Source organism: Rattus norvegicus, chromosome 2 (genome assembly GCF_036323735.1).
Source record: "Rattus norvegicus strain BN/NHsdMcwi chromosome 2, GRCr8, whole genome shotgun sequence".
Classification (NCBI taxonomy): Eukaryota; Metazoa; Chordata; class Mammalia; order Rodentia; family Muridae; genus Rattus; species Rattus norvegicus.
In genome coordinates, this window is record NC_086020.1 from 234,409,488 (window position 1) to 234,427,681 (window position 18,194).

At 43.8% G+C, this 18,194-nt stretch overlaps 1 long non-coding RNA gene across 7 annotated transcripts; it reads right to left on the minus strand.

Moving 5' to 3' along the window:
* Nucleotides 1–9,412: 9,412 nt before the first annotated feature.
* On the minus strand, nucleotides 9,413–18,116 carry LOC108350125 (uncharacterized). 7 transcript variants are annotated; one of them, XR_010064474.1, is made up of 5 exons: nucleotides 17,977–18,116; nucleotides 17,690–17,769; nucleotides 16,481–16,614; nucleotides 13,104–13,205; nucleotides 9,413–10,979 (listed from the first exon to the last, which is right to left on the minus strand). It is a non-coding gene; the product is annotated as an uncharacterized LOC108350125 (long non-coding RNA). The 7 variants fall into 7 exon arrangements; XR_010064475.1 differs by having other exon boundaries at nucleotides 9,413–10,629; nucleotides 17,926–18,065; XR_001836938.3 differs by having other exon boundaries at nucleotides 17,926–18,065.
* Between the last annotated feature and the right edge of the window lie 78 nt (nucleotides 18,117–18,194).

Sequence of the window (18,194 nt, forward strand, 5' to 3'; positions counted from 1 at the left end):
GCCTCTCCATCTCACATATGTCTTTGTAGTATTCTTTCTTCTGCGCTTCTTATCTCTTCCTCCTAGGGGACGGCAGAATCTCTCCTCCCTCCTTCTGTCTTCCCCACCGGTCTTGTCTTCCATTAGTAGGACGTCATAGTTGCCAGGAGAGACTAAAACACCAACGAAAGCGGTATGTGTTGGATGTCAGTCAAGGCTGAAGTGCTACATGAGGGCAGGGCAGAGCAGAACCAGAGGGTAGAGGAGCAAATTGCCGCTTTAGCGTGTGCTGGGGTGGGTTTACGGAAGGAACTTCGAACTAGACTGAGGAGAAGAGAGAGCTTATGATCTTAACACTCCAGGGCAGGGGAAGGCTGCTCTCCTCAGTCTTCAGTCAGCCTCAGGAAGAGTCTGACAAGGAGACTGAGCAATAGGATCAGCTTAGGCTCTGACTGATTCTCCAGCACACACGTAGCAGTGCCTGGCTCTCCGGTGAAGACTCTTAGTGTCTGTGCTGGCTGGTTTATGTCAACTTAACACAAGCTACAGTCACCTATATCAATTGAGAAAATGGCTCCATAAGATCGGACCGTAGGCAAGCCTGTGGAAATGAGTGATTGATGAGAGAAGATCCCGTCCATTGTGGGTGGGGCCATCCCTGGGGTGGTGGTCCTGAGTTCTATGGGAAAGCGAGTTGAGCAAGCCAGTAAACAGCACCTCTTCTTGGCCTCTGCATCAGCTCGGGTCTTCAGATTCCTGCCCTGCTTGAGTTCCTGTCCTGACTTCCTTCAATGTTGAACAGCTATGTGGACGTGTAATCCAAATAAAGCCTTTCTTCCCCAACTTTGCTTTTTTTGATTATGTTTTATCACAGTTATAGAAACCTAACTAAGACCATGATGCCTCTGTTCCTGGCCCTGAGAGAGCCTGTCTCAAAAGTATATGTATATATGCTGATAATAATAAAGTGGGGGAAATTCCCAGTTCCCCTCTGCCTTTACCTCAGTATTTACCACAATTCCCCCGCCCTGCTTCCTCCTTGCCCCAATGACATGACATACCACACATGCTGTTAAGTTATTACCTATCTGGCTGTTCTCAGCTCTTCTGTTCCTTGACTGTCAGTATTTTGACCTATACCATGCTAATTTTTTTCCTAAATAAATTCACTTACTCTACATTAGTGAATCTCAACCTCCAGCCAAGGCCTGTCTGTTGAATTTCATGCGTGTCTGTATCCACCACCCCTCAATTCTCATTTCTGTGACTGTTTTACTGTCTGTGGTGGTCTGAATAGGCTTGGCCCTAATAGAGTCATATGTTTGAATGGCTTATCCATGGGGAATGACACTATTAGGAGGTGTGGCCTTGTTGGAGGAAGTGTATCACTATGGAGGTGAGCTTTGAGGCCCCCTATGCTTAAGCTCTGCAAACACACACACACACACACACACACACACACACACACACACACACATGCACACACGTTATTAAAGTGGCTCTGTGATTCAGCTAGTCCAACAATGGATGTCTCTCAATGAAAAGTCTAAGAATCCAGTAGTTGTTTAGTAAACAAGCCTGGATGTCTCAGCTCCTCCAGTACATACCAGAATCCTGGAGCTGGCTTTAATGCCGGGAGAGGAGTGGACTTTCCAGCAAGGACGCTGGGGAATGGTGGAAAGGGCTTGGGGTGGGAAGGCAAACCAAGCCACTGCACCCACCAGTGGACTTTGTGATGCACAAGACAAACAAACCTTTGTTTAGCCAAATGTAGAGTTTTCTGTTTTCTATGGAAATATTGCTGTCGGAAATAAAGGACAGAGTTCCAGGTCAACCTTCCAGAAGATCTATTGGTCAGAGGCAGAGAGTGAGCCAACCCTCAGTGGGTGCCTGTCAGACTCAAGGGAAAAGTTGGTCGGGATGTGAGGAGGTAGGAGAGAGGGGCAGGTTACCGCCAATCTTCTTAAACTCAAGGATTTCCTGCATCCTAACAAGAGCAACTATATAAATACACAGTCATCAAACATTTTAAGTGAAAAATTATACCCTGATAAAACAAGGGGTTTCCCAGGTAGGTAAGCCCTACTGGTAGACAAAAGAAAACAGAGATCTCAACCACATTTCAGAGACATGAGAACTTCATTGTATTGTTCCTCTGAGAACATAGCCAATTACTCTTTCCTTCCAGTTAAAGCAGAAGCTCCCCTGCCAACAAACAGCCATCCTGGGATCTATCAGAAATAAATTGTAGTGATAACTGGATTTCCTTTTCTTTTTTCTTTTTTATGGTTTAGGCACCACATTTATTTTTCACGTAGTATTTTTTATTCAGATTGGGACATAAACAAGCATATACCCTTCAGTGTTTACAAATGTTTTAAAACTTCATTTACATAGGAGTAAGAGACTCCATATATTACTTGAAAGAGAAACAGTTTTCTTTTATTTCTTTTTTGTTTTTGTTTTAATTATTTCTTAATTTTTTATTAGATATATTTCTATACTTATATTTCAAATGTTATTCCCCTTCCCGGTTTCCTATCCATAAGGCCCCCTCCCCTCTCCCTCCCCTCTCCCTCCCCTCTCCCTCCCCTCCCCCTCCCCTCTCCCTCCCCTCTCCCTCCCTTCCCCCTCCCCTATATAGGTGTTCCCCTTATACATCCCCCTTAGTGCCCCCCATATTCCCCTGCAGTGGGGGTCCAGCCTTGGCAAGACCAAGGGTTTCCCCTTTCCTGGTGCCCCAACAAGGGGCAAATGCAGTTGGAGGCCTGGGTCAGTCCATGTATAGTCTTTCGGTAGTGGTTTAGTCCCTGGGAGCTCTGGTTGGATGACATTATTGTTTTTCCTCTTTCAGTTTTTCCTCTAATTCCCCCCAAGGGGGTCCTGTTCTCAATTCAGTGGTTTGCTGCTAGCATTGACCTCTGTATTGGACATGCTCTGGGTGTGTCTCTCAGGAGAGATCTATATCCAATCCCTTTCAGCATGCATTTTTTAGCTTCATCAATCTTATCTAGTTTTGGTGACTATATATATGGGCCAAAGGCTCTGAATGGCTGTTCCTTCAGTCGCTGCTCTAAACTTTGCTTCCATATCCCCTCCTATGGATTTTCCCCCTTTTAAGAAGGAGTGAGAGCATCTGCATTTTGGTTATCCTTCTTCTTGAGCTTCCTGTGGTCTGTAGACTGCATCTTGGGTAATTCAAGTTTTTTAGCTAATATCCACTTATCAATGAGAGCATATCAAATGTATTTTTCTGTGATTGAGTTACCTCACTCAGGATGATATTTTCTAGTTCATTCCATTTGCCTATGAATTTCATGAAGTCATTGTTTTTGATAACTGAATAGTACACCATTGTGTAGATTTTCTGTGTCCATTCCTCTGTTGAAGGGCATCTGAGTTCTGTTCATCTTCTGGCTACTATGAATAAGGCTGCTATGAACATAGTGGAGCACGTGTCTTTGTTGTATGTTGGAGCATCTTTTGGGACTATGCCCAAGAGAGGTATAGCTGGGTCCTCAGGTAGTTCAATGTCCAATTTTCTGAGGAACTTCCAGACTGATTTCCAAAGTGGCTGTACCAGTTTGCAATCCCAGCAACAATGGAGGAGTGTTCCTCTTTCTCCACATCCTTGCCAGCATCTCCCGACACCTGAGTTTTTTATCTTAGCCATTCTGACTGGTGTGAGGTGGAATCTCAGGGTTGTTTTGATTTGCATTTCCCTGATGACTAAGGATGTTGAACATTTCTTTAGGTGCTCTTTGGCCATTCGATAATTCTCTGCTGAGAATGTTTTGTTTAGCTCTGTACCCCATTTTTTAATAGGGTTATTTGGCCCTCTAGAATCTAACTTCTTGATTTCTTTGTATATTTTGGATATTAGCCCTCTATCAGAAGTAGGATGGATTTTCTAATCAATATTAACTTCACCATGTACACAGACGTCACCTTCTTTAGATTGCCACTCAGCATTTGTAAAAGAAATATTACACAAGTAGTGTCGGAAAGCGGTGTTTTTGAACAGACTCTTTAGTTGTCCATTAACCCAACAAATATGCCGCTCTGGCTACAGGTTCTAAAACAGCTTTCTTTCTCCATAGAGTCCTGTTAATTCACTATGGTTCTACTTTTAGAATCCATGATACAATCTGGTAAACAACGAGTGAGTGGAAAAATAAAACTCCCATTTTCTAGACTTCTCCCCTCAGAAATGTTCTCCTGGTGAAATCCTGGCATCATGCTCTACCCTTGAGTGTGATTATTTGAAGAGCTCAGGACCTTTCATTGGGAGGCTGGGGAGACAGCTCAGCAATTACAGGCACCTGGTGCTTTTCTACAGGAGCTGCACTTCTTTCCCAGAATCCACTTCGGGCAGCTAACTTCATTCCGCCCCCCAGGAAATCCTCTGTCCTCCCTGGCCTCTGTGGGCATCCACACACACATAAAAATAAAGCTGAAAAACGTTTACATTGACTGTTGTGTTGATTATAGAAGCCGATTTTGTCCCTCGTTTCCCCCTGCACTCCCCTTGCCTCATCACGTCCTCCCTACCCTTGCTGAGGTCTCGCCACCCTGGCCCCCTTGCCTGTCCCTGGAGACCAGGCAAGCTCCAGTTTATTACCGTGAACTTGTGATTCCCTGTCCTGGAATGTCTTACCGTAGGCTACCTGACTACCTCAGATCTTCGTTCAAATCTTTCCTCAGGGGAGGACCTGACCTTCCACCTAAAGCTTTAACTCCTGACTGGATCTGGTGGACCTGTGCCCTTCCTTTAAAGCTACTTCAGTGGCTGAGGTAAAACGAAAACCACATTTGACACCAACGTAGGCAATATGGTAAGATCTCATCTATAAAACAAGCGGTCTATTGATAAATCAATTTATAAAAGCAGTTCTTGCTTGCCCGCCCAGCCTTCCCTATTTTTCTCCGAGCACCTAACGGCTATCTAGTTTATAGCACGTTTTCCCCATTTATGTATCTATCTCTCCCTCCACAAATACAGGTTCCAGGAGAGGGGCTGAGCAGATTGTAGCACACGGTGGGCAAATCCCCGTTTCTTAAATAAATGAATTTGGGGCACCTGGATTTGGCCATCAGAACGCCATCGCTGTTGTCTTGAACTTACCTCTCTTTGACTCCCGTCTTTCACTTATTGATGGTTTCCTAAAATGCTAAAGGTTGTTCCCACAACTTCATATACTATTAGCATGTTTCCGAGTCATTTTAGTTAGGTTTCTGGAGCGTCTCTGCTTAGGTCCTAAGCCTTAGGTCTCCAGCTAATCCATAATGTGGGACCCGCACCAAAATAATTAGACATGAGGCCTCCACTGCATAATTACGAAGTTAAGATTCACGTCCTCATGCATACAAACGTCCTCAGGCACAAGAGCTTAGAATTTGCTGTTTTGAATGGGACAGTACCAGCCTTTAATCCCAGCACTCAGGAGGCAGAAGCAGGCAGATTTCTGTGGGTTTGTGGCTAGCAAGAGCTAAATAGTGAGATGATATTCCAAAAACAAAACAAAACTGCTACTGCTGCTGTTTCTCCAGCACCCCTGACAGATGGCTCACAGCCAGATGACGCCTACTTCTGGCCTCTTCTGGCACCCTCCTGCATATACTCATACACAGAAATCACGTGTACACATAGTTAAAACTAAAATAAAAACTTTTATTAAGGAGAGAAGTTTTCTGCATGGCCATGATACTATCTCTAAGATCTATTACGGGGAAGCAACTTATAGAACACCTTATAATTTAGCTTTTTAAAAGGTTATCTTAAGCAAACGACTATGTAAAACTAAACCCATGGCATTTCTGTTTCTACTGCGATGCATGATTTTGCTGTAATAATTTATATGAAAAAACACCACAGTTATAAACCTACAAGGAGTTAGCTTTGGGAAAGGAAGCAGGAGTTGTTACCAGTAGCGCTGAACAGGATGGTGAGGAAGGAGTTTTACTTTATCTTTGCTCTTATATATTGAAACACTTTACTTCATTTTAAAATCAGTTTATTTGGGCTGCCGCTCAGTGGTAGTGCGGCTGCTTACCACAGTTTACTTACTTGACATCAACAATGATTGCAAGCCGGCTGCAGTCATCAGTTGCTGGGAATACTGTAGCAAGCAAAAGAAACAAAATTAGTACAATTTACAGCCACGTTTCAAAGACGGGCAGGTTAAAGGTACAGTAGTTGGTAAGTGCTAAGGAGAAAAACAGCATAGGGAAGGAAGGTAGAAACTGATGGGCCCGGTACGGAAGACCATGTTTTGCAATATTTTTGCACTCTTGCTAGTAGGGATAAACAGGGTACGAACCAGCAAAGCCATGCAAGAAAGGAAGGAGGGGAGTGGTACAGCTGTATTGCTTTTGCCTGCTAAGCAGGTATTTCTAGTCAGAGTTTGGTTTCCAATTTAAAATGATACTGACAGGATGTCTCAACTGGTGTTGCCCGAGTCTGCGGAAATGCACCTTCTAGAACACTATCAGAGGAAACAGATCCATTTCCTAGGAATCATTTTTTACAACAATGAACAACATGTAATATGTATCTGGTCTCTGAGGTCCTGGCTACACTGGTATGTGTTTACATCCACGTTTGACATAAATATTGTCAAAGGCATTCCGGATGGCATTGGTTGTGATAACAAAGAACTGGAGGGAACATTTCATCTGTTATTAGTCGGGGTAAATAGACTATAGCATCTAGTCAAAGAATTTGGCTCAATTCTGTTGCATAAAAAAAAAAAAACAACTGAATAAATGAACGAGATCTGTTTGCGTGAATAAAACATGACTGAATGAAACGCGGCACACGCAACATGGTGCATTATGGGACAATATGGGTGCATTTTGCATGAATTTAAATGATGAAAATTAGACATGAGGTCATATGTAAATATTAATATAGTCTTCCTTGTGCTTAGAGTTACGAATTTTCAGGAAGTGAGAGCGGCTGTCTACAATGTTTGATTTGTCTTAAATTGTGTAGCCTGCCCTTTAGTTTATGTGGTAAACAATTAACAGAGAAGCATATGTTGACTGACTTTCATCCAAAATGTATGGGATTCTACCTGATTTGGATTTTTTTTTCAAATTTTGGAATGTTTGTATATACATAATGAGGTATTTTTGGGGTGGGATCCGATTTTAAAGACATCCTTTAGTTTCATATACACTGTATGCACAGAGCCTGAAGGTGATTTTATATAGTGTTTTCAATAGTTCTATTCATGATATAACAAAGCCTCGTATATGAAACGTTCTGCTGGTGATACACTAATAGGACTTAACATCAGTGGATTTTGGGATATGTCATTCATTGCTCAGATATTCAGACTGGGTATGCCGAATATGTATTTCTGTACTATTAAGTTCGGCTCAGAGATGAAGATAGGCTGTGGCTGTATAGCTTAGGCCAACAGCTTCCTGAAGTATTGTGACTGTAGCTTTGCATCCAGCTCTAAATCCGTGCTTTTTCTTTCAGTTCCCAATAAAAAGTGCTTGAAGGTATGATCTGTCACAGTCCGGCAGTTGTTTAAAAGCGAGCCCAAGCTACATTCTTATTAAGCTGAGGTGTAGCTTGTATCACATGACCCTGGTACAGTGTTCTGAAATTCTGAAAGGTTGTAGCTGGAGTTTAACATAACCTGAGGGGGAGGAGGAGGCGTTCAGAATGGGTATTTGTCAGGGCACTTCAACATTAAACCGTGTTGTGAAAAGACTGAAGTAGAACAGATGACCCAGAGGTGAGCAGGCAGAATAGAGACTTGCATACAGGGGAAAACCATTAAGGAAGAAAGCGGGCATAGCCTGCTTGCTATAATGGAGAATCCTGCCAACAGAACCACATTCATTTCTCTTCGTCATTGTAAAGAATGGTATAGGTAATTTTTTGAAAGTTGAATATGTAGCACACGCATGTGGAAGGGGGACACATGTGTATGTATGTGCACACTTTGATCACTCTCCACCTTACCTTTTAGGACAGGGTCTCTCATTGAACCCGGCACTCACCAAATGGCTAGACAGGCCTGTCAGGCAGCTCCAGGGGCTATACGTACACATGTGTATGTGTGTCTGTGCGTCTGTGTCTGTGTGTGTGTCTGCCCCTGCCCAAGGGTTGGAGACACCTGCACCTGGGCTGGCTTTTTCACATGAGCCTTGGGGATGCAAACTCAGGTCCTCACGCTTGCACACCAGGCTCTTCTTCTCTGGCTGGGGGCATCTCCTATGCCCTACGAGCAGTTGCATTTTAAAATACCTTTCAGTTTATGGGTGCCACATAAATCTTTATTCACTGGGTGTGTGCTCTCTGCAGATGCGTCAGTCACAAGGATACCAAGAGGCTCCAGCACTCCAGCCATTACTGCATTTGCTGTCCAGCAGCTGAAGGAACAGAGCCAGCCTCGGGAATGTATGGCTTAGAAAATGTCCTTGGGGACCTGGATTGACTTTAGTGGCTTAACCGCACCAGGATGCATAGCATTCCCTAATCCAATCATCAGGCTGCTTCCTGATTTAGAACAGCACGGCTAAAGTTACGAGCACCCTGTTCTGAGCATTTATCTTGCTGGTAGTTTTATGCAATTGTGGATAACACTGCATGGGGCATCTCTATGAATACAGTTATCTCCTGTTTCCATTCCCTCGCTCCAGCTCTCAGAAGAAGGATTACTGGCCCGAGGGGGCTTTAAGAGATAAATCTTTTTTGGAGTCTCTCCAGGTCAATTTAGAATACTGTGAGGAGTGACGGCAGGAAAGAAAGAAATGGCATCGAAGTCACACCCTGTGGGCATACTTCAACAGCTCTGGAGTTCTGAGTGTCTAATAATATCAGAGTATTTGGAACTAGGTAGTCATATAGAATAAAGCTTTTAGTGTGTGGGTTTCATGGACACAATAGCTCCTAATATTGAAATTCAGTCTCTGGCTGAATGGCTCAGTGGTAAAAAGGAACTTGCTGCTCTTGCAGAGTTCCTGGTAAACTTATTAAGCAGCTCACAACTGTAATACCAGGTCCAGGGATCTAGCAACCTCTTCTGGCTTTCAAGGGTAGCCGCAACTCACTGTACACAGGTGCACATAATTCAAAATAATAAAACAAATGTCTTTGGTTGTTGCTCTTTTTTTTTTAAAGTTCAGTCTTTAACAAACAGGCCAATAGTGGTGGTTCATGCCTGGAACCCCAGGGCAGAGGAGACAGAGGCAGAGGAATGTCAAGTCTGAGAGGAGGTCACCTTGCAGTAGTGAGACTCTATGAGCAGAAGGGAGTCTCTGTTAATGGGCATTGGGATAAGACAGTTCCAAAACCTCTCCTTCAGAAATCAGCTGATTTCTTGACTCATAGGAATGATTGTAAGAGCAAATGTTATCTAGACTAAATAAATGTATTTAAACAGATTTAGGGGGGGAAATTATAGTCTCACCATTCAAATTCTTCACTATTTTATTATTACAAAACTGGAGAGTTATTATTTGGGGAAAAATATAAACTTCAGGCTACTGGAAACAAGGCAGGGAGTGCACACCTTTAAACCCAGCCCCTGGGAGGGAGAGGCACACAGATCTCTGAGTTCCAGGCCAGCCTGGTCTCCACAGTGAGTACCAGAACAACCACGACTATATAGACACCCTGTCTGAAAACAAAAGAAACAAACAAGATACAGAAAAGAACAGTACGTAGGGCAGCAACATTTTTTGAAGTTCCATGATGCTGCGACCTGCAAGGCTTAGGAATTTACAAGGCTGGGGTGTTGAGGGAAGAAAGACCTGTGTATGGAAAGCTGGCATCGGATGGATGGCTGCAAAGTGCTTTGGGGAGTGGACCAATAATTTCCTAGAAGCAACTCCAACCTGGATGTCAATTAGCTCAGATCAGTAGGAGGTATCTATGGGAGAATGGCAAATCTCAGTGGGGGTTGGAGGGGGGGACTGTCCAATCTCAGGAGGAGGCTCTCTCTCTCTCTCTCTCTCTCTCTCTCTCTCTCTCTCTCTCTCTCTGTGTGTGTGTGTGTGTGTGTATGTGTGTGTGTGTGTATGTGTGTGTGTATGTGTGTGTGTATGTGTGTGTGTATGTGTGTGTGTGTATGTGTGTGTATGTGTGTGTGTGTGTATGTGTGTGTGTGTATGTGTGTGTGTGTATGTGTGTGTGTGTGTGTGTGTGTGTGTGTGTGTGTGTGTGTGTGTTGGGAGGGTGGAGTCTAATCTCAGTAGAAGGTCTATCTGTGGAGCTTCCAAATTTCCCTTGGAGTCTTCTCAGGCTGGGTGCAGTTTTGGGGGAGAGGAAGTGGCAGTCTTCCTTGGTGCATACAATGGCCACATTAGTACTTGGACAGAAAGGCTTCACTGTCCCCTGCGTGTGAAGCTTTGGAGTCTGACCCAGCCGTGCTCACTCATGTCGATAATACCAACCACACACATTCACTGAGGACTTCATCTGCTCTCCACGACGTCCTGAGCAAAACATCTTCTAGAGCATCAGTAATGCGAACCGTTTAGGGTTGCTCTTTTCTATCACAACCATTTAAAGGGTCCAGAGGAAACCGCAGGTCTGTGAACACTGAAGTAAAAGGTGCTTCCATTTCTGCATCTCCACCTCTGATTCTGCAGGGCGACGTGCGGCAGGTGACGGTTTTTAGTGATTGCCTAGTATTTGGAGAAGGTCATTTGTCACAGTGAAAAGCTAGGTTTATTCTCAAACGGAGATCAAGCCACAAATAAGGTTTCCAACCAATGAACAAGCAAACAGAGCAAGCACATTCAATAGCGGATGTGCAAGAACGCCTATTAGTGAAGTAGGAAGCAGGAACAATTCAAACCAGAGAGCGCTTGGTCTGACAAACTCAAGTGTCCTCGTGCGAGATTACAGCTGCCTGGTAAAACCAAGAGCACGTGATTGCTGTGGGAGAGCTTCGGTTAGACTCATCTTTGGATCTTTGTCACAAGATATTTGAACCCGTTTCTAGTTAGGATGTGGCTCAGCCCTTCGTGTTCGCCTTTAGTCAAAAGACAAAGAAGGTAAGGTTAGTTTGTAGAAAGAAGCACCCATGCTTGAAAGTGATGTCTACATCATGTATGAAAGTGAGTGTCAGAAAAAGTGACGAATCAGAGAAAGATTTGACAGAATAGAATATGTCCGACTCTCAGGAGAACAGAGAGGAAAAGGGAGGCTACTTAACGGGGAGACAGGCAGCACACGAAGGAAAGAGTACAGTGCAGGAATACAGGAGAGTTCATGGGGAGCAGTGCAGTAGAGTTGAGAGGGAGAGTGGAGCAGCGCAGAGAGGGAGAAGGGGGCAGTGTTACTGGGAGAGACAGTACTGAAGAGAACAAGCTCGACACAGACAGAGACAGAATGAGCCAGAAAATGAGGAGGAGCCGGAAGATTAGGAAAGATTGCTAGAGTTAGTATCAGGCCAAATGGTGCAACTCAGAGGCCAAGAGAAAAGTCAGCTGGGAATGGAGATTGAGCTAGAATGTGGGTTGAACCAGCCAGCTAGAGACCAGAAAGAACTAGGAAGGGGTGAGCTTAATTGGGATTATGTCCCAGAGCCTATAACATTATAGACCTAGATAAGAGAGTGCAGAGGCTAGATTCCAGGACTAGGCCTAGGTTAGTAGACAGTGGCAGCAAGCCTCTGAAATGACAATTCTACCAAGCGAATAAATGTTAGTTTTACAGTTCTCCAACTCTAAGGATCTAAATTTTGGTCCAAAGTCTGTATTAGAAGGCATACTGCACGGATTTCGAAGCCAGTTTGTGGGGGCTTCTAATCCCAGTTTTGCCATTTACGAGTTGTGGGACTTCAGGTTGGTTATTTAACAATTTTATACTTCAAATCCTCCACCTATGAAAGGGGACCACTCAAAAAGAGTTGTTGAGGACTTAGGGACATGAGGTTTCTACAGCTTTATATGTACAGTTCCTGACGCACAGAAAATTCTATTAGGTTGGTTGCTGCCGTTATGAATCTGATTTCTCCGCCTCCTCTTTAAATCATAGTTTTTGTTTTATTTATTATATATAAGTACACTGTAGCTGTCTTCAGACACACCAGAAGAGGGCATAAGATCTTGTTACAGATGGTTGTGAGCCACCATGTGGTAGCTGGGATTTGAACTCAGGACCTCTGGAAGAGCAGTCAGTGCTCTTAACCACTGAGCCATCTCTCCAGCCTCCCCCCTACCCCCCGCCTCCTCTTTAAAATATAGCTTCATAGACCACATTAAGGAATCGAAAAGATAACAGACATTCCTACAAATATAATTTGCATTTCCCAACGTACAGTACTGTTACAGCCCGACAGAAGGAAAGGTAATGAGATAAAGTGAGAGGAAGAAACCCCTCATTCTGGAACCCAGCTGGCCATCTGTTCCTCTTCATTCAAAAGAGGATGCCTGGACTGGAGAGATGGCTCAGCGGTTAAGAGCACCCGACTGCTCTTTCAGAGGTCATGAGTTCAATTCCCAGCAACCACATGGTGGCTCACAACCATCTGTAAAGAGATCCGATTCCCTCTTCTGGTGTATCTGAAGACAGCTACAGTGTACTTATATATAATAAATAAATAAATCTTCAAAAGAGGATGCCTAAGAATTTCCTAATAAATGCCTGCCGGTCCTGATAAAGCAAGATTATCATCTTTGCCAACATTCCCTTCCCAAACCCTTCAAAACAGACACAGTGAGGGTATGAGATGCATGCTATGAATTGTATGCCAGAGCTGTGTGTGGTTTAAGGTTCCTTTTTTATAAGTCAGCTTTTTAAATTTTTTTTATTTATTATATATAAGCACACTGTAGCTGTCTTCAGACACACCAGAAGAGGGCATCAGATCTCATTACAGATGGTTGTGAGCCACCATGTGGTTACTGGGATTTGAACTCAGGACCTCTGGAAGAGCAGTCAGTGCTCTTAACCACTGAACCATCTCTCCAGCTCCCATGATTTAAGGTTTTAATCCTAGCACTTGAGAGGCAGAGGCAAGAGGATCTCAGGTCAAGGCCATTCTGGGCTACGCAGTGAGGACTAGGTTCAGCTTGGGTCGTTTATATAATAAGACTTTTGTCTCAAAAAAAAAAAAAAGTAAACGAACAAAACAGAGTGTAATGAAACAAACCTTTAATCCCAGCATTCCAGAGGCAGAGGCAGGAGGATCTCTGTGAGTTTGAGGTCAGCCTGGTCTTCCAAGTTCCAAGACAGCCTTGAATACATAGGGACCCTGTATCAAAAAATAAAATAAAATAATAAAAATAAATGTAAAATCATCAAAACATTAGTTTAAAAATAATGATTGCCTTGAATATTATTTTACATAAATAATTATCGCCAGAAATTGTAGTCAGAACTAGTTGGAGTCACTGATTTCTAGGTGATAAAGCTCAGTTGATTATGTGTGGTCTTAAACTCAAGATCAGAAATAAAATCTAAACACAAGCTGGGCAGTAGTGGCCAGAGTCTTTAATTTCAGCACTTCAAAAAAAAAAAAAACAAAAAGAAAGGAAGGAGGGAAGGAAGGAAGGAAGGAAGGAAAGAAAGAAAGAAAAGGAAAGGAAAGGAAAGGGAAGGAAAGGAAAGGAAAGGAAAGGAAAGGAAAGAAATCAAACCAGGGTGATGTTGATATGCAGATAATGAAAGACACTGAAGGTGGGCGGAGAGGTTGTCCTGTGCTCAGCCTCTCCCCTGGGGACTGTTTCCATAGTGGTTTATTCTGTCAGCAAGCACTTGGCTCAGCTGTGAAAGCACAGTGCACTCTCCGTCCTTACTGAATCCTCAGAATATGCCCAGGTGCCCTCTTGTCTTCCGTTCACCCCCTAAGATGCTCTCTGTGGAAACACTAGTGGGTGTGGTAGAGCGCCCTCAAACCCTTTGCCCTTGTCACGACTAAAGTGTGTCACGACAGTTTTTGAATCCTCCCAGATCTTAAGGGGGAAAAACATCCCCCGGAAGCACAGTCTAATTTTCAACTTGGAACTAAAAGGATGATGAATAGACGTGGGGTAATGGCCTCCTCCATTCCGCACCCAGATTTTAGTTTCTATGTTCCTGTCTCTCACGCTTTTCTAAGAAGTAAAGTCATTTTCATACAATATATTCTGATCATGAATATATCCCCCTCACTCACCTCCCAGATCCTCCCCGCCCTGCCTACTACAAGCACTCCCCACCCCCACACCACACCACAAGAAACAGCCTGGTGCAGTCATGCACGGCTTTAATCTGAGCATTTGGGAGCCAGAACCAGCTGGATCTCTGTGAGTTCCAGGACATCTTCATCTACGTAATAAGTTCTAGGACACTCAGAGCTATGTAATAGAGAGAGGACTTGTCCCAGAGAGAGAGGGGGGGGAAAGAGCGAGGGGGTGTGGGGGAGAGAGAGAGAAAGGGAGAGAACAGAGAGACAGACATATGAGAATAAAATAAACAATTTAAAGAGGACAATTATAAAACAAAATGAACACACTAACAAAAGGAAAAAAATTAAGATTACAAAAGCCAAATATATACAAAGATACACACATATATATATATATATATATATATATACATACCATAAAAACTCAAAATTGAAAACATAATATACAAGCAAAAGACAAAAGACGGGGGTGGGGGAAGCCCTAACAATGCTATATGGAGCCAAAACAAGCAGAACCAAAACAACCAACCAAACAAAAGTCTGCAAAAAATACCTTTGACTTATTTTATGTTGGTATCTACTGCTAGGGGTGGGAGTAGAGGGCTGCCATTAGGTGTGATTCATCCTTCTTTTTAAAATTAATTAATCGATTATTATAATGCTTTTGAAATAGTATCTGTGGTCTACTCTGTATTATGTTATAATTGTGTAAACAGTGCCTTTTAGACTCCATTTTACAGATAGCTTTTGACTCTATTCTGATGGAGGTGAATGACTGTAACCCTGGGTGAATCTGTAAACTATCCATGCAGCACAGAATGGTAAATGACTTATTCCTTGGAGTATAATAGGAGCTACTCCATAAATTTATGGGGTGAACTGAGACTGGAGGGGCACTGTAGGGGCACATGGGGGGTATTACAATCATATCTGGGAAACATAGCCTAAGAACTTCCCAGACACACTAGACCCAGGAAAGATTATGACTCTATTACCTGGACCATAAGGCAACACACACAATTGATGTCATGGCCACGCACCAACCTATCATCTGATACCTGCTGTATAAGTCAAGAAGCGGGGGACTTCCTAACTATCCCCTTTCAGCTCAACTCACTGTCTACCCTTAGCTCGGCTGCCCGATCACTCATTCACCTCTCACCTGTCTGGACCTGAACCTGAACCCACCATTTTCCAGTCTCAGAGCCCAACTCACCCTTCACCCTGCATCTGGAACTCTCCAGTTTTATACTCAAACCCTGACTGAGTAGATCCAACTTCAACTTCCTCAAGCCTCTTGCCTGCTTTGTTATTAACACAGTCAATCTGTCTGTCTGTCTCTCTCTCTCTCTCTCAGACTACTTCTAATGCCTCGTAAACTCTGATCAGCTGCTCTAACACGTTGAGCCATTCAGACACACACATGCATATAGATATACAGAGATAGTTACCAGAGGGATAGGAGAGTTAACGTTAGTAGTTGGGAGTGGAATAAGAGACTCGACATTCCTCAGCCAGATTAAAACTGGCTGGATGAAATGACACCTAACTAAACTGCTGCCATGGAAACCACCGAGCCTTGCTCATTTATTGTTATTCAATACATCCTCATACTGTGGAAAGAAACCAGGTGCTGCACTCTCCTCCCTCAAAACAGAGTCAAAGGCCATGTGTAAAAGAGTCTCCTAGAGCAATGTATCCCAGGCATAGTGTGCTTACAACGGATAGGTTTTCCCATAGACCGAGCTAGCCTAAAACTCATTATGTATCCAAAGATGACCTTGAGGTCCTGCTCTTCCTGCCTGAGTGGTGACAGCACAGTTTGCACTATCACACCTGTTCCCTGTAGCGCTGGGTACTGAACCCAAGCCTTCATGTAGTCTACGAGTCTACCAAAGGACCGACATTCCCAGCACCTCTTGTTCTTTCAGTTGAAGCTAGTAGCTTCTACTCTGCTCAGGAAAACAATGTCTGATAGCCAGACATCAGTGGCACATGCCTTTAACCCCAAAAGGCAGGTGGATTTCTGATTCACAGGTCAGCCTGGGTTACAGAGTTCTAGGACAGCCAAGGCTACACAGAGAAACCCCATCTTAAAGCAAACAAACTAACAACAACAACCAAAACAAAAAGATCTTGAAAAGAATGTCTAGGCTTGGAGATTTCAAAACCTACTTTAAGGCTTCAAACTCTCTTCTAGCCCACCACCCACCAGAAGTAGGGAGAAAGAAACGTTAATAGGAAATAGGGGTTGGGAACATGCTTAGAAATGGTTCTTTGGAGCAATTCAAATCTTCATTGCCAGCAGTCCCATCCACTAACAAAACACCAAATCAGCAGCAGCAGTCCAGTATACTCACCAAACATCAAACACGAATCAGTAGGAATGGCTAGATCCAGTAGAAACCATCAGGCCCCCACCTATGAGTACAAGTCCTCAGAAGCAGGAAGAAGCAGTTGGAATACCACCAGAAGTTCTTTGGTGCATTGCTCTCTATGAAGTCACAACAAGCAGCGATCAGCCAAGGAAGCAAGGCAAACCAAGGCAAGAGTGTCATCAGCGAAGACCAGACTCAGCAAAGCCTAAGGAAGACCAGCAAAGAGCCCCAAGGCAAACCAATGCAAGAGCACTGTACACTCTCTGTTGGGTTCTACATACACTCTTTCCAATCATATGTCTGCTCAAGCATCTGCTCCATCAAAACACCACATGCCCATTCACTAGGCAGCTTCCAGGAAAACACTCTGTGTCTGTTCTCAGCAAAACATCCTCACATAAGACACTTTCCAGAAAAACATCACATGAAACAACTGAGTCTCCAACCAAACCAGAAATTCCCACTTCAACAATGGCATTTGATGGCCATTAACAAATAAAATGCTTACTGAGTTTTCGTCTCAGTGGAAGATGCCCACCTTGTGGTTATTTTGATTCAGATTTTGTCCACTGGGTTTATTTACAAGAGTGTATCGTTATTACCTTAAGGAAAGAGGGTGGGACCTGAGACAGGGTCTCACTCTGCAGGTCAGGCTGGCTTGGGATTCCAGACTGCCCACCTCTGCAACCTAAGTGCTAGAATTACAGGGGTGAACCACAAGACCTGCCTTATTATTTCCAGGTTGGTACGAGTTTAGCTGATTAATGCATCTGGGCCCTAGGACAGTCGTTAGCTGTTTTATCAGTTTTTCTATACTCAGCTTTCAGTCAAATGTCCAATGATGATTGGGGAAAGACAAAAACCTGGGTCATAGCAGGGCCAGACTCTCTGTCTGCCTCACAATATATATGGCTATCACTGGGCTCTCTTGGATCTCTTGCAATTCTAGAAGGGTTTGTGAGGCAGACACCCTCTATTCCCTACACTATTGAGGTAAAGGACATGTAGGAACTTTGAATCATGTTGGTCTATGACAGAGCTTGAATTGATAACCTGTTCCTCAAGACAACAGCTAATTTCTCTTTTTATTACAAATTCCTTAGGGCAAATGAGAGATTCAATCAGACAGGGAAAACTGACTGAAAAATAAAAAAGTGGTTTGGTGTGAGGGCTTTGTCCCTTTCAACCAACCTGGTTTCCTTGTGTGTTGTTTGTTTAAAGGTGTTTGTTTGAAACGTGGTCTGACTCCAGATCCTCCTCCGACCTTCTTACTGCAGGAATACAACAGGAGATCTGAGGCAACTCCCATTTTAATCTGGTCTGTTTGAGAGCTAGCTCTGGTGCAGCTCATCCTGAGACTCTTCTTGCTTTGGCTTTTTGTTTGACTTGTTTGAACTTTCTCTCCTCCCACCACTCCCCCACCCTACCTCCGGCTGTTATGGAGCTCCTAGTGTAGACCGGGCTTCCCCTAAACTCACAGAGATCCTCCAGCCTCTGCCTCCCGAGATTAATGATGCGTGCTATCACGCCAGGCTTTGAAATTTTGCCTATTAATAAGCAGCCGAGAGCCACGCAGCAAAGAAAACCAGGAAGTACACAGCCCGCGTCGTCATGCACCCAACACTTTTTGGCCTTCCTCCCGACCCGTAGCTGCGCGGAGTGCGCGCGAGTGACTCGCACATAAAATCCCGGCTCG